At 35.8% G+C, this 14,762-nt stretch overlaps 1 protein-coding gene across 2 annotated transcripts in view; it reads right to left on the bottom strand.

Moving 5' to 3' along the window:
* LOC145661383 (protein spitz-like) overlaps positions 1–5,552 on the bottom strand; it is a 598,112-nt gene extending 592,560 nt beyond the window's left edge. For both annotated transcript variants that reach the window (XM_081726707.1, XM_081726705.1), the window contains exon 1: positions 5,254–5,552. The gene's annotated coding sequence lies outside the window, so the exon portion shown is untranslated. The remainder of the gene's footprint in view (positions 1–5,253) is intronic.
* Positions 5,553–14,762: the final 9,210 nt, after the last annotated feature.

Genomic DNA, 14,762 nt, shown 5'->3' with positions numbered 1-14,762 from the left:
AAAGCTGTCCTTTTACATAATGGAAATAAAAAACCTTCTATACCACTTGCGCACTCAGTGAAGATTAAGGAATCCTATGACACCATGTCAACTTTGCTAAATCTTATAAATTACAAGGACCATTGTTGGCAAATATGTTGTGATCTCAAGGTAGTTGGTATTTTATTAGGACTGCAGTGCGGTTACACGAAGTACCAATGTTTTTTATGTTTATGGGATAGCCGAGCTGATGACAAACATTATGAAGTGAAGAAATGGGAACCTAGAGTGAATTACGTACCTGGAGAATGCAACGTCAAATACGCTCCTTTGGTAGATCCTAATAAGATATTACTACCGCCACTTCATATCAAGTTAGGACTTATGAAAAACTTTGTCAAAGCCATGGACACATCTGCTGAAGGTTTCAAGTATTTGCGAGATAAGTTCCCTAACCTGAGTGATGCTAAGATTTCAGCGGGAGTGTTTATTGGTCCCCAAATTAGGAAATTAATGCTTGATGATAGCTTTGACAGCAAGTTAAACAGTGCTGAGCTAGCTGCCTGGACAGCATTTAAGTGTGTTGTGCGCAACTTTCTGGGCAATAACAAAGCTGAGAGTTACACAGAAATCGTACAGGACATGATACGGAAATACAAAGAGTTGGGTTGTAGGATGTCTTTAAAAATCCACTTTTTGCACTCCCACCTCAGCTTCTTTCCTGCTAACCTAGGTGCTCTCAGCGACGAACAGGGGGAAAGATTCCACCAAGATATAATGGCAATGGAGAAAAGGTACCAGGGACGATGGGATCCTTCAATGATGGGGGACTATTGTTGGGGTCTTGTTAGAGAATGCAACATTTCTTACAAAAGAAGGAAGTAGTGTACGTTTTTGTAACCCAATGGAAGTTTCATATATTGTGATAGTTTTGATTGTCTTTTCATGACCTTTTGGTACATTTGTATTATTGTTTATTGTAAATTGTCACACTTGTAAATTATATTGTATTATATTTTATATATGTGTTTATGGTAATAAAGCAAAACGTTTTACCTCAACTTAAGAGATCTGAAAGCATTACTATAAGGTGCAATAAACAGTACACATAGTATACATACAAACATATTTATTTCTCTAGAAAGAATAAAGCGATTATTACGAAACTTGGAGGGTTTGTTAAATATGAATCAAAGTATACTTAGGTATAATTTCTGTTAGTATATGCAAGGGGACAAGATCTTGGGGTGTAAAATAAACGAAAAGGGAAATTTTTGAGGGATTTTCCCGAAAATCCCTCTGTTACGGGAAAATCGTACGTGATGGAGAAAAACCGAGTGCATATTCGAATTCAGCGCAAAAAGTTCCTTTAAGAACAGGTATTTCTTTTTATGTAACAAAACCTTTGTTAACTAGTGTAATATGATACATTGTTTTCATTTTTTAAAATGCAGAATCCCTTTAGAAATATGCTATTCAGATGATGGAATCTAATACAGGTCTCAATTCGCTATATTTTGATATCTTTTTGCCTTTCTAGTATTAATAATACGGAAGTTTTATTACTACTTGTTATCATTTTTTTTTGGGGGGGAGGGTCTCAAAATAGCCCCACCTGACTGTAAGTGTTGAATGACGACTTGAATATGTATATATGGGTTTAGTTCCGTAGATGACATACTTTGGTAGAACGTTATGAAAGTAGTTTTGTAACGTCGGAGTGACAAGTTTTCAATTTTAGGTTGTTTACCATAGTGAAACAATTATAATAATAGTAGTTATTGTAATTAATTTGTGTTAAGGGGGACTGCTAAACTACTTTGTAACCTATAGATCACGCATAGTCTTAAGTTGTTAAACAGGGTTAAATAAGTACAACAAGAATTTTACTGCTCTTTATCCTATGTTCTAGGATTAGGTAAAGTTTACTACTAAGTTTACATGAATATTGTTTCTGCACTTTTTCCAATTCGCAGAGCGCAAAATTTCCGGTCGCCAGGTCGCCATTGGCGACTCGTGTTCAGTAGGAATGGTTTCTGTCGAAACTCGCAGGACTGGGTAGTTTCTGTTTCTCCCGAAAATAACTGTCACTGAATGAAAGAAGACACGGAATGTGGAGTCTTCACAACGTTATTATTCGCCCCTCCTTTACCATCCTTAATCGAAATGGTTTGCCTTCCAGCGTGTCAACGCGAGAGGTCGTTTCCTATGTTGTTTGAAGTAAAACAGCTGGGGGGGAGCTGCCCTTTGTCTAGAATAGATTAATCAATCACGTCACGATGTCTGTGATAAATAAATAACAAAATAAGTAAATACAAATAATAATAATAATAATAATAATCATAATAATAATAAAGATAGATATTTGCATGAGATACCGTTATCACTGCAATCGACAATTGGTAACTCAGTGCAGAGAGAGAGAGCATTACACAAACGTGAAGTGTTAAGGTAAGATATTTTTTAACTTGTATATGAATTGTCTAATTTAAAATTGATTGTCCTGAATCTAATTGTCTGGCTTTGATATTTTATGCCCTGACATAATTTATATGTCAAACCAAAGACCATAAGGTGGTGGTGGTGGGGGAACTCTCGTAATTAGTACGTAACAGATACTGGAAACCATGCGTCTTACTTTGAAATTTTGCGCCCTAAATTCATTTTACTTTTAAGTAATCTGTGTCCTTCCAATAATGTATATGTGATGTTCGAATATGACGTGTTTTGTTTCCCAGTGACAGTAGGCTTGTATGGTTTGAGCCGTTGAATTTGAGTTTAGCGTCCCTTTCAGCAGCGACAGTATGAGACGTGGACCTACTGGTGAACGTGGAATCCGAATCACATGAGCTCCTGGTTTGAGTCGTATGTTGTTTGTCATTAGTGATGAAAAATACGTCATCTGTTAGTCTTCTTTTGTGAATATTGGTTTTATAAAACATAGGTTTTAACATGTATTTCTAAGAAAGGGCTGCATGAATACTGGGGTCAAAGTTCGTTAAGCGCCGCAGCAATTACGTATATTATGGTAAACCTACTAGAATGTAAACTAACCTATATTTCCAAGAAAGGGTTGCATGAATACTGGAGTCAAAGTCCGTTAAACCCCACAGAGATTACTTATATTATGGTAAACCTATTAGAATCTAAACTAACCTAACTTAACTCATAGTGTTTTAGATGCAGATTAATAACAATCCGCTATATAATAAAAAATCATTTTCTTGTTTTAAGTAATTCTCTAAACTGTTCTGGCCAGGTATTACTCTGGTAAATGCCCAAGGACTTGCATACAGATTGATAATATGTGTACAAATTCATATGCAATAGAAATGACTACGCTATTCCAATACATGCTATCCCGTTATATGGAATTATGTCATTACGAAATTCACTTGCAGTGTCTTGGAAGTTGTTTCTTAGGGTAGGAGTTGCATTCATGAGTGAAGATTTACTTTACGAAGATATCCCCTTCTGAGAACAAATGCAAGTTCAGACGTATGCTATTAAATCGACTGTGCAAAAACAAAATGTAACTTGTGCTCGGTGCTCACTAAAATCGAGAATGCTATTTAATCCAATGAGGGCAGAAGCAGGCACGCCAGCGACGAAGGGTATGCTCAAAAGCAACACTTGATATCACATAGATTGGAACATCTGTAACAGAATCACCACTTATAAACATAACTATACTTTTCCAATAACGTGCACAAATACTCTGTCAGTGAAAATTAGTATGTCACAAAGTCGTCTTTGATATACACTCATTCCTTTTAACCCTAGTATACCGGTAGCCCTGTTCACACGAAATACTGGTCTCCTTCATTGTGAAAAGTTCCTCTACTATTGGACTTCGTTATTCTACACAATTCTGTTTCATATGCATTCACTCAATTACCATTTTGTGACGGACTATTCTTAATCAGTACCGTGTTTTATAAACTGACAGGAGTTAATGGAATTTATGCCGAACACAGCTAGATAATAATGCCTTTTTTTTATGTTTTTCGAAGTGGTTGACTGATTATGTAATTGACTTCTCAGAACTTCAGTCATCGCTAGTACGTGACTTGGAAGTAGTTCATTTATCATTATTACTATTTTATCTTTTCTGCTTTTGAGTTTGGTGATTTTCTTTTAGAAATAATTAACTTATCACTGTTTCACTATTTAGGATGGCATTTAGTATCTTCCCCAGATCTCTGGACGGATCCGGTGCTGTGACATAGTGAGGTGTTGTAAACGCCCTCATTTATGTGTATACCCACCAATCGCTAACGCGCCTGCTTCCTACGGACGCACCCCTCGTTTCCGCTAAGGTCACTCCTGCTGCGCTCCTGCCTTGACCCAGCATTATTTGTTACGTATTATTCGTGCTTTTTAGTGGCCATCCAGCACAAGTAGCAAGATATTTTGGGAAGCTAAATAATACCCCACTATTTATATAATCAATATCAAATTTTGATTCATTTAATAATTATAACGTCTACGGAACTGAATTTCTTACTTTCTCTGACGTTCGTTCATGTAGTTGTTCCATGTTTATTGATTTACTTTTATTAGGTCACCTTCTGTACTATTTACTAGTACTGTTAAATTTCGAATAATTTTAACAAGACTACTGGCTACCATAAATTTACACATGCAAAATATGGTTCATTCGATTAAAACTGAATATTTTACAAGACAGGTGGAGGAAACAACTTATTTTTCATTACAACAACTCATTTAAAGGTGTGAATTCATCCAATAAAATATAATATAGATAGGTAGAATTAGGTACCTAACACTATTGCGATTTGTTTATGTAACTGTTCATGTATTCTAATCACTTCTTAATGAAGCAATAATTTGGAATACTGAACCGTGTTTTCCATAAACTATAAAGCTGTAAACTGTTCATTTTATTATTACTGAGAATCAACGGTTTAATAAAGAAGAACACATTAATATGACCATAGAGAAAATAACAATCTTATTTTCTCTGATACAAGTTATTGTTTACAATATTTCTTTGTTTATATTTAACTAATACATATTATTGAAGTTCCAATGACATTCAATTTAAGACATTATCGTCCTAAATAGTGTAATTCAATTCAATTTCAGATTTTGTATTCACTGTAATTCAAATAATATTTAATTAAACAATTAAACTAGTCAGAACGTTATTTGGAAAGGTCATAACAAATGGGTTGTTACACATTATAGGTAGTTTACTGATTATTCTTGGACATTTTTAGGCTCTTCTAAGCAAGTTCCAGTTTCACTTACCTTTAACTCTCCTCAGTCTTAATGAGAAATATTAAATAGCACCGGTTAAGTCGATAAGAAATTAAAATTCTCGTCCTGCGAGGCACTAGAAAATATTCGTTCGAATTAATATAAAGCGTCCTCTGAGTTTCCGAACGGAAGTTAATCGAACAGTGGGTAAAACTAATATGTTAAACAAGCGAGAAAGTATGAAGTAATAACTTAGTGGAACTGTAACTTAGGGAAGCATAAAACATATATACTGTCGCACTCAACTTCACACGGAAACGTCAGCGGTCGCCATAACATTCTTGACAGGAAGTGAAATAGTCATAATGAATTATAAAGATTTAATACTATTAAATCAGTAATGGAATATAAGTTATATTACTGCAGTTGGTAACGTGGTTACTAAATTTATTTTCTCGCATATATAGAGGTGGGAAATTATTAACAAGTATTTGTTTAAAAAAAATATATTGAATAGCAGACAGCAAAGGAAACATGATCCCCTATTGCCTATGCAAATTCGTGCTTCGTCCCGTCAATTTCACCGTGAATAGTATTCGAAATCTAGTTCGACGGTAATTTGAAGGAGTGCAGGAAAACACGAAATGCCTTGTGCAGAGTCATTTTGACATATGATTAGCGCCATACTAAACGCCTGACTGCTGAAGGAAATATGTTAATCGAACTCTTTAGTATGGTGCTAATCACGCTTCAGAACGACTCTGCATAAAACCCGAAATTACCAAGAACGTATGGAGTCTCATTACGTAACGTTTTGCACCAACGGAACGCAAAATTTCTATTTAAGTTTGCAAAATTTTCCAACTGACGTAATTACGCAAATATCGAAAAAAATATTTAATACTATTTGTCGTAAACACATCGCAAATATTACATTGAGACGATGCAAGTTGTTAATCGGGCCCTATAATGCAACATGTAATTATAACAATACATCATCTTTCTTGTCTTAAATAGTACTCCGATACATTCTAATGTGTTAATATCTCGACGCATGTCCAACAAAATGTCTACAGATTAATAATATACATATAAATTGATATCCCAAAAAAGGGAACAGTTATTAGGGAAAAACACACACCAACATATTTTAGATGATTTCGAAATCAAGACTTGTATCTAAACCGGTTCAAGATGGGGCTTAGCGCAAGGATGCGTCCGGAGGGAGCAGGTGCGTCAAGGATTGTGGGTATGCGTATTATTATTATTATTATTATTATTATTATTATTATTATTATTATTATTATTATTATTATTATTATTATTATTATTATTATTATTATTATTATTATTTACAAACTACAATCACTGATAATATTACAATTTACGAGAGTAATCAAGAAAATAAAAATGGTTCAGTTTACAAAATGAAAAATACAATATTTATTGGAGAAAACAATCCTGTTACATACCGGTACCTGAAGCTTCCCTCACTTCTCTACATAATCACCACTTTAATTTAAACATTTGTCTTATCTGTTCACGAGCTTCATAATTCTCATTTTGCACTCTTGTACCCCCAGTTCATTAAGCCAGGTAGTCACTGCACTCTCCAACTCTTCAGCATTTTCAAAACATTTACCAGTCAGAAACTCTCTCAGCTTATTGGGGCGTTTACACTTAGTCGATTTGCGTTCGATTCAGTTGAATTGACGTCACTTTCAACTTAATCGACCGTGTAAACGAGATTTCAACTTAATCGCTTGTTGATCGAAGGCGACTAATCGACTGGCAACCGAATTGAAAGACGTTCTATTTTCTGTGGTTGAAATAATTGAACACATCCATCGATCTGATTGGGCCTAGTTGTTTCGATTTAGTGGCAAATGCAGCGAGTCGATTTAGTCGTGCGACTAAATCGACCAAGTGTAAACGCCCCATTAGGGAAACAATGGAAACCACTAAGAGCAAGAGCCGGACTATGTGGGGGATGATCAAAAATTTCCCATCCGGATTGATTCAGCAATTCTTGAGTTGCATCAGCAGTGTAAGAGCGGTCATTGTCGTGAGAAGCACAATTCCTCCAGAAAAGATTCCTCCTCTCCTACTTGGATGGCTCACTGTAGTTTTCTTAAGAGTCTCACAATAACGATTTGCATTTATCATAATGTCTTTTGGCATGAAATGTAACAAAAGAACATTTTTACAATCCTCAAAGACGGTTGCCGTAACCTTTCGTCCTTGGGGATTATGAAGGTATTTTTTTGTTGGAATTCAAATCAAAGGTACTACGATAGATGCAAATTCCCCATGCCGTAAACGTAGCCTACACTTAGTTGCCCACTTGCCGGTAAATGTCGACCGTCACTATAGCGACGCGTCGAAGGATTGCCACTTGTGTCCACTGGCGACAGGGCTTCGTCGAGTCGAGAGAGATATCTGGAGTCGGGTTGTTGAAGTTACCACCACGTAGCAGCGAGGACTTCATTTTGGTCTGCGTTCCTTCGCTTCGTCTCGGAGAATCGCGAAGGGACCAACACCAACCATCGCCAGTCATGTGCATGCGGTTATTAATATATATCAGTGGCGGCCGGTGGTTTGTGGTTTCGGGTGTTGCAGTACGAACGATAAGAGACAGAAGATATAAAGTTGACTCAATTGCTAATCAGCATAACTTTAGATGCAAATGCTATGTGACATGTTAAATTAAATAAAATTCTGTTTTTAAAAAATAAAAAAATGCAGAACATTTAATCCGATTAATCGCCTTATTTAATTAGTAAGTTCATTCTTCTCTCTTTGATTGGAATAAATCTGCCTAATACATGCTGGTTGAACTCTAATATTCTTATTGTCAGGTCTTTTTCGATGGAAAGCATAACCAATGGTGATAACCTTTCTTGGGACATTCAATTTCTTGAAAGTGTCAATTCTCTTTGATGTGAAAAAAACTTTTCTTCTTTTACTGACGCCATAGATACAGTTAATATTAATTTCAGAAGCTTCGTAGATTCACTAAATATTTTTTTCTAGATTATTGTGAACAATTCATTCTAGCAAACTTAGTCCCTGACAGTGATCCGAATTCCTCTTCAGTGTAGACTGAAGAGAGTTCGTAGCAGAGATTAATGTTATAAAAAATGTACACTGAACACGCTTTATTCACAATTTATCTAGGAAAATTTAAAATAAATTGTGGAAATGTATCTGGTGCATAGAATATTACTGCTATAAGATGTCCTGTAAATTTAAACCGTTTTTTTTTTTTTTTAACATTCTCCTGAATTGCATTCGTGCTTGTTTTGTCTAAGCCTAAATTGTAAGTTTTTCCTCAGTTGAAAGCTTGGCAATTTTTGTAAACTATTTATCTACAGAAGTCATGGTATGCAATTCATTCAGAATTTGTAGGTTATGTACAGAATTAAAGCACACACAATAACGTTAAATCTAATAACTAATAATCAAAACAGCTGATACAAAAAAGATACTGATGTATGAATTGCGAATGTCACATTTTCATACATAGGGCTGTCAACTGGCCGACTTTTCATGGGCCTGGCCGGAAAAAATTGCTGTTATTTTGATTAAAGCTGGTGACGGGTACAAACTTCTCACCAGCCCCTTTATAACCGTTTTTTTTTTCAAATTTGTATCTAGTTCGAAGTATAGATATTGAAAAGTAGCTGTCATTCTGTAAACTAAAAACTGTTACCTTTCACCATCTATCAACGATTAATATATTTTGTTCACATGTTTAGAAAATTTTAGAGAGATGACAGAGACTGCATCAGGGAAAATTTGAAATTTACTTTCAAGGAATTTTACAAATTTATTAAGAATGAAAAAGGGCTTCTTAAAGCAATTTCCTGTAGTTGAAGTAGAGACTATATGTTTAAAGAGTGAATTTAATTTTCCAAATCCAAAATTGTCACGTAAAGATTATTATACTTTTGTTAATCTGTTTCGATAATTTTAAAGAAATGGTAGTTACTGGTAAATACAATAAATTGATCAATGCCGATTGATCAATTTCAGTTTCTCATTTATAGCACAATGTATCTATTAAGCTTATTAGTGAATGTTCTAAGGACATACAGAATATATGTGTTAATGCACTTTCGTTCACGATAGTACATTTCATTTCCATGGATAGGTCCGAACAGAGATACTTCAGGCTGGAGATCTATATCATAGAGAATTTTGAGGAAGTGCCTTTTTTTTTATTTTACAGAGTTGGATTTTTATAAGAAGAGAAAGAGTACATGATGAGGCATAAAATAAAATATTTACCCTACATAATCATTTCTCTGTTAAACAAGTATAGTTCGTTAGGAAAGTCTACAAATGTTAGTCAAGTTTCGAAATTTTCGGGAGCAGTTTACAGATTCATACATTAACAAAAACACACACACACACACACCAGGGGCGTCATTTCAGACTTTGCTTGGGGGGGGGCAAGAGCACCACCGACATAAGAGTTTCAAGTTTTGTACTAGTATATTAGTAAGCAATCTATTAATGTATATGTATTCCTCAAACTCTTGGGGGGGGGCAATTGCCCCCTCCTGCCCCCCCTAAATGACGCCCCTGACACACACGCATGTACGTAAAACGAAAAAACTATATTCCAATCATCCGTCTTGGTTGTTACGCAATGCACGATGAACCCAATATACTTCCACATGAGGGAAACAATGTTTATCAATGTCATAGTTCTGGAAAGCAACCTTGAAACCCACCAGATATACGAACAATACGTTAGTTGGGAGGGGTCCAAAGTATTTGAGGAAGGTCCAATACGTCAACGTAATAACGAACCTGTCTTATACTGTACCAGAAAAGATAAGTAATTCTTAATTACTGTCACCTATATTTTTAGAAAAAATGATAGAACCATTACTTCTATAAGAAGAGAAAGAGTACATGATGAGGCATAAAATAAAATACTTACCCTACATAATCATTTCTCTGTTAAACAAGTATAGTTCGTTAGGAAACTCTACAAATGTTAGTCAAGTTTCGAAATTTTCGGGAGGTCCGGACCCGTTGGATCCCCTTGTGGCTACGCCTCTGAGCATTTCCAACTAGTCCCAAATTCAATGTGGCGTTTCGCACCATAGCCTACAGTTTTGACAAGAGTATAAAATATACTTATTTTATAAAAGACATATGTTTATACTGAAATACTATCCACAGAGGGGGGATTCTACATATTGACTTATTAATATTTGCTTCACAAATTACTGTAGAAGAAACGTTTATTATCAATATAAGCTAAGAATTAACTTGTAAATGCGGATCTACATTCATTTGTTTTCTGCTTTACTACATATTTTCTTTTTTATTTTGTAATTCTGCTATCAATTTTTTTAATTGTCATTATATTGATTTGCTTCAGTATAAGCACCGTAATTTAAAAATATGAATGCATAAAAACAAATTCCATTTCTTAATTGCTAGTGAAATAAAATGCAGAAAGCTTATTTAGCGTGAAAAACCTTCTCATTCACTGGAAACCGTGCTGTGTTGCAGAAGCACTGCAACGAGCAGACCCTTTAACTTCTGAGATAGGGGAAAGGAGACTTAACATTCGCTCCAATTCCCGCACTGAAGGAATGTGGTTGTTGTATGCTCGTTGCAACACAATATAAATTAGAGACTCTGTGACGGATTATTTTTCGCTTTTTAAAACGGATTAACGAAACGGACAGTTACAGAAGTAAAAAAAAAAAAAATGTTATTTAAAGTATATATGGGAGTATTAGAAAGTATTCTTTCTGTTCTTTACTACTATTGGTAATAATATTTTTTTCTTGAGATACTTTAGTCGTTGCGCAACGCTGCAACACTAACATTAGCCGCCACTGTTATATATGATATTTTCCTGACGAATTAATCCAAAAGTTAGCTTCAGGGAAAAGAGTAACCCCTGCCTTTATATCACGAAGTGAAAAATGTTGAGATGAGTGCGTATAATTGTATGAATTTAGATCGCAACTGTCGCCGAACATTTGAAAGTGGATATGGAAGAACAATGAAATAGAGTAAATAGACACGTGTCATTTTCTTATAAAATTACATGGCGAGTAGATTCTATCTAATCCCAAACGGTTATCGTCGAATATACACGGTTACAGGAGCATTCTAATAAGCTAAAAGATCTCAACGATTTATCCCTCTACAAGAGAAGCTTGGGAGCAGGACAAAACTCCCACACTCAGAAAATGTCAAAACGCCCACACAAACGGTCATAACTCCCACACAAATGGACAAATCTCCCAAATGCACGAACGCATGACTCCCACATCCAAAACTCCCCGGTCATAACTCCCACACAAATGGATAAAACTGCCACATACAGCACAGTCACAATCCCCACATAAATGGACAAATCTGCCGCACAAATGGACAAAACTCCCACACTCAGAAAATATTAAAACGCCCACACAAACGGTCATAATTCCCACACAAATGGACAAATCTCTCAAATGCACGAACAGTCAAAACGCCCTTGGACTTCTTTTTATTATTTTCAGCGTGTGAAACTTACAAGACGTGCAACCAGGACCATTTCAAAGCGTGGGAGATTTGTCCGATTGTGTGGGAATTTTGTCCATTTGTGTGGGAGTTTTTTTTCCATTTATGTGGGGTTGTGACCATTGCTATGTGTGGGTGTTTTGTTCATTTTTGTGGGAGTTATGACCGATTCTGTGGGCGTTTTGACATTTCTTGCATGTGGGGGTTTTGACTGTGGGAGTTATGACCGTTCGTGCATTTGGGAGATCTGTCCGTTTGTGTGAGAATTATGATCGATTGTGTGGGCGTTTTGACATTTCTTGAGGGTGGGAGTTTTGGCTGTGGGAGTTTTGACTTAGAGCCGGAAACTTTCTTCATGACCTCCGTGGCGAAGGCCGAAGAGCACGCGCCTAGTAATCATAAGGTTGATGGTTCGTGCCTATCCCGGAGTAGTTTTTTAAACTTTTTAAAATTGTTTTTTTAAGACTCACCTTAATGTAAACAAATTACTCATATAGGCAATTTAACATATTTTGAGGGAGTAATTTTGTTGTTCATTGGCGTTTCGTCGCGTCTCTGGCGCTGGTGGTATAGGCCTAATTTTCAAAACGGAAGCGGGTCTACCGCGGATCGTCGATGCGGTGCAGAATCTTTGGTGAGGTCCATCACATTTAGACATTTTACCAAAGCATTACGAGCACACTCTATCATCACCCGCAAAGACACACAGCAAAGGGAAAACTGATTATTACACTAAGAAGTAGAATTTAATTCAGCGAATGACCGTGTTGTTTTCATTTTTTTAATTGGTAATTTCTTTCAAGGCGATATAAGGTCTCAAAGAGCAAAGCCCCATTGTTGATGTGTTTTTGAATACTATATTTTTCTCTCTCGTTGTACACGGTGTAGATTTCTGCTGCCAAACAGTACAGTACAATGTAGTTATAAAACGTAAATCAAATTTCATAAAAACGAAAGAACAAAGTGAATATTCAAGGTGAAATTTAACGGAGGGAAGAGGAAAATTCCCCCTTGCTTACTTTTTATCCCTCTCACATATAAGATTTTTTATATCTGGGGAGACAGTATAATTGAGGGAACATTGTTTTATAATGAAAGTCTATTTTACATCTATTATTTTTGTAGTGCCCTAACCATCAGGCTACAGAGAAGCTCATCGGTACATGGAATTCACGGAATTTACAGACGGAAACTTATAGTTAGCTGCCAATTTTACACTGGATAAAATTACTTGATTGGATTTTACATTACATAAAACGGCATTAAGAGTCCCTCCCTCTAAACACACAAGAATCTATAAATACCACACTGGATATATTGGTATAATTTAACACCAGTTTAGATCTAAATAAGATGATTTAAAAACGCCAACTTCGATTTCTACTTTTTATTTGTAGGTCAGAGTAGAATGTCCCATATTATTTTTATGATAAGAAGTAAGTCGGACAACGATTAGCATTCTGTCGTTTTCGGTATAAGCTACTAGTGGTATAATTTCGATATAACAGTGCATTGTGTATAAGCAATAAATTAAATTTTCAGATGATGTGGTCTTCCCTTTAACACAACGTTGTTGATAGTGAAGACTTCTACAATGTTTTAAAAAGAAGAAATACTGTGTTACATAATCAAAACACAATAAAAATAACTACTTGAAACTTGTTCTAAGAACTACAAAATCATTTAATACTCAACAAAATGCAGTTTCTAACATACTGATTCCTTCCCCCACCCCATGTTTATAGAAGAAACTTATCACTATACACTTCATTACATGTTCAAGAATCGATAACATTATACTTCTTGCGAAATAAATATTAATTAGACTAAATATTGAAAGACAATTGAGGATATTAGTTTATCTTCACAGCAAAAAACTGGCGGGGCCCAGGTCCCTCCGGCCCCGGCCTAGAACCGCCACTGCTCTCAGGAAAATTTTCGTTTCATTGCAGAGCAGTTAGCATGCACTATATTACTGTTGCTTGGCGGATCCATGCAAGCGTTAAAAGTTAAAAAAAAGTTTGATTCATTATTGACATGTGAATTGGCAGCGGTAAACAATAATCACCGTCTGGATGTGTGCAGTTCTCTAAGTGTATGGAATAACCGAGAAGGTTTCCTACGTCTGATTGTCTCTTCAGATGAAAAATGGCTCCACTATGACAATGGGAAATGGTCAGAACAGGGTTAGATCGTGATTAATACCCAGGAGAGTTGCTAAAAGCCGCACGTGACGTTGCTCTACTATGATCGCCCACGTGTTGGGCAAAGGGCGGTATAGGCTTTCCATGAACTGCAGTTTGACACAGTTCCTTACCCACTATATTCCATCTATATCTCTTCCGCTACACTTTATACGATGCAATTTGCCCTTTCTGACAGTTGCTTTCCTCTGTTTTTCCTTCCTGCACGTGGTCGTAACAATCAGGCAAAACGAACTGTTTCTATGGCAACAGCACGTTCAGTCAATTATTGTGGCTTATTTCTCTCACTCTAAACATTCCACCCTTTCCGCACATTGCTGATTTGAATACAAATAAATGCACATTTTAGTCAAATGTTAACTTGAGTACTGGACCTTCTGGTTATTGAGAGCATTTTTTTTTAGTTCTCTTTTGTGTCATTTAATTTTGTAAAACTGAGATTTACCTGCAGTGAATAATTTCGTGTTTCAATACCCGACGCAAAAGCTGGCAACACAGCATTGAGCACCACATGCACACAGCGAGCTGTCAGAAAGGACAAGTAGTATCAATTGCAGTGTAACTACCGTTTCTTAGAAATTGGAATTGGTTTCCGTTTCACCAAGTATGAATCCCAATCTTTGACTGAATCAGTCATTCCAAACTTGACAAAGTAGAGATGACTTATTTTTTTTTCTTGAAATACAAGTGTTTTATTTGTCAGTGTTCGACTTGAAAAGTTAGACTTTAGGTAATAATGTGTTTTAGGTGCCAAAAATACTAAATTAGGCATTAAAAATGAAAAATTAGGTTCTTATAAAAGATACTGAATTTGAATGG

Source organism: Thermobia domestica, chromosome 1 (assembly GCF_964235325.1).
Source record: "Thermobia domestica chromosome 1, izTheDome1.hap1.1, whole genome shotgun sequence".
Classification (NCBI taxonomy): domain Eukaryota; kingdom Metazoa; phylum Arthropoda; class Insecta; order Zygentoma; family Lepismatidae; genus Thermobia; species Thermobia domestica.
This window is presented reverse-complemented; position numbering and strand designations above follow the sequence as displayed.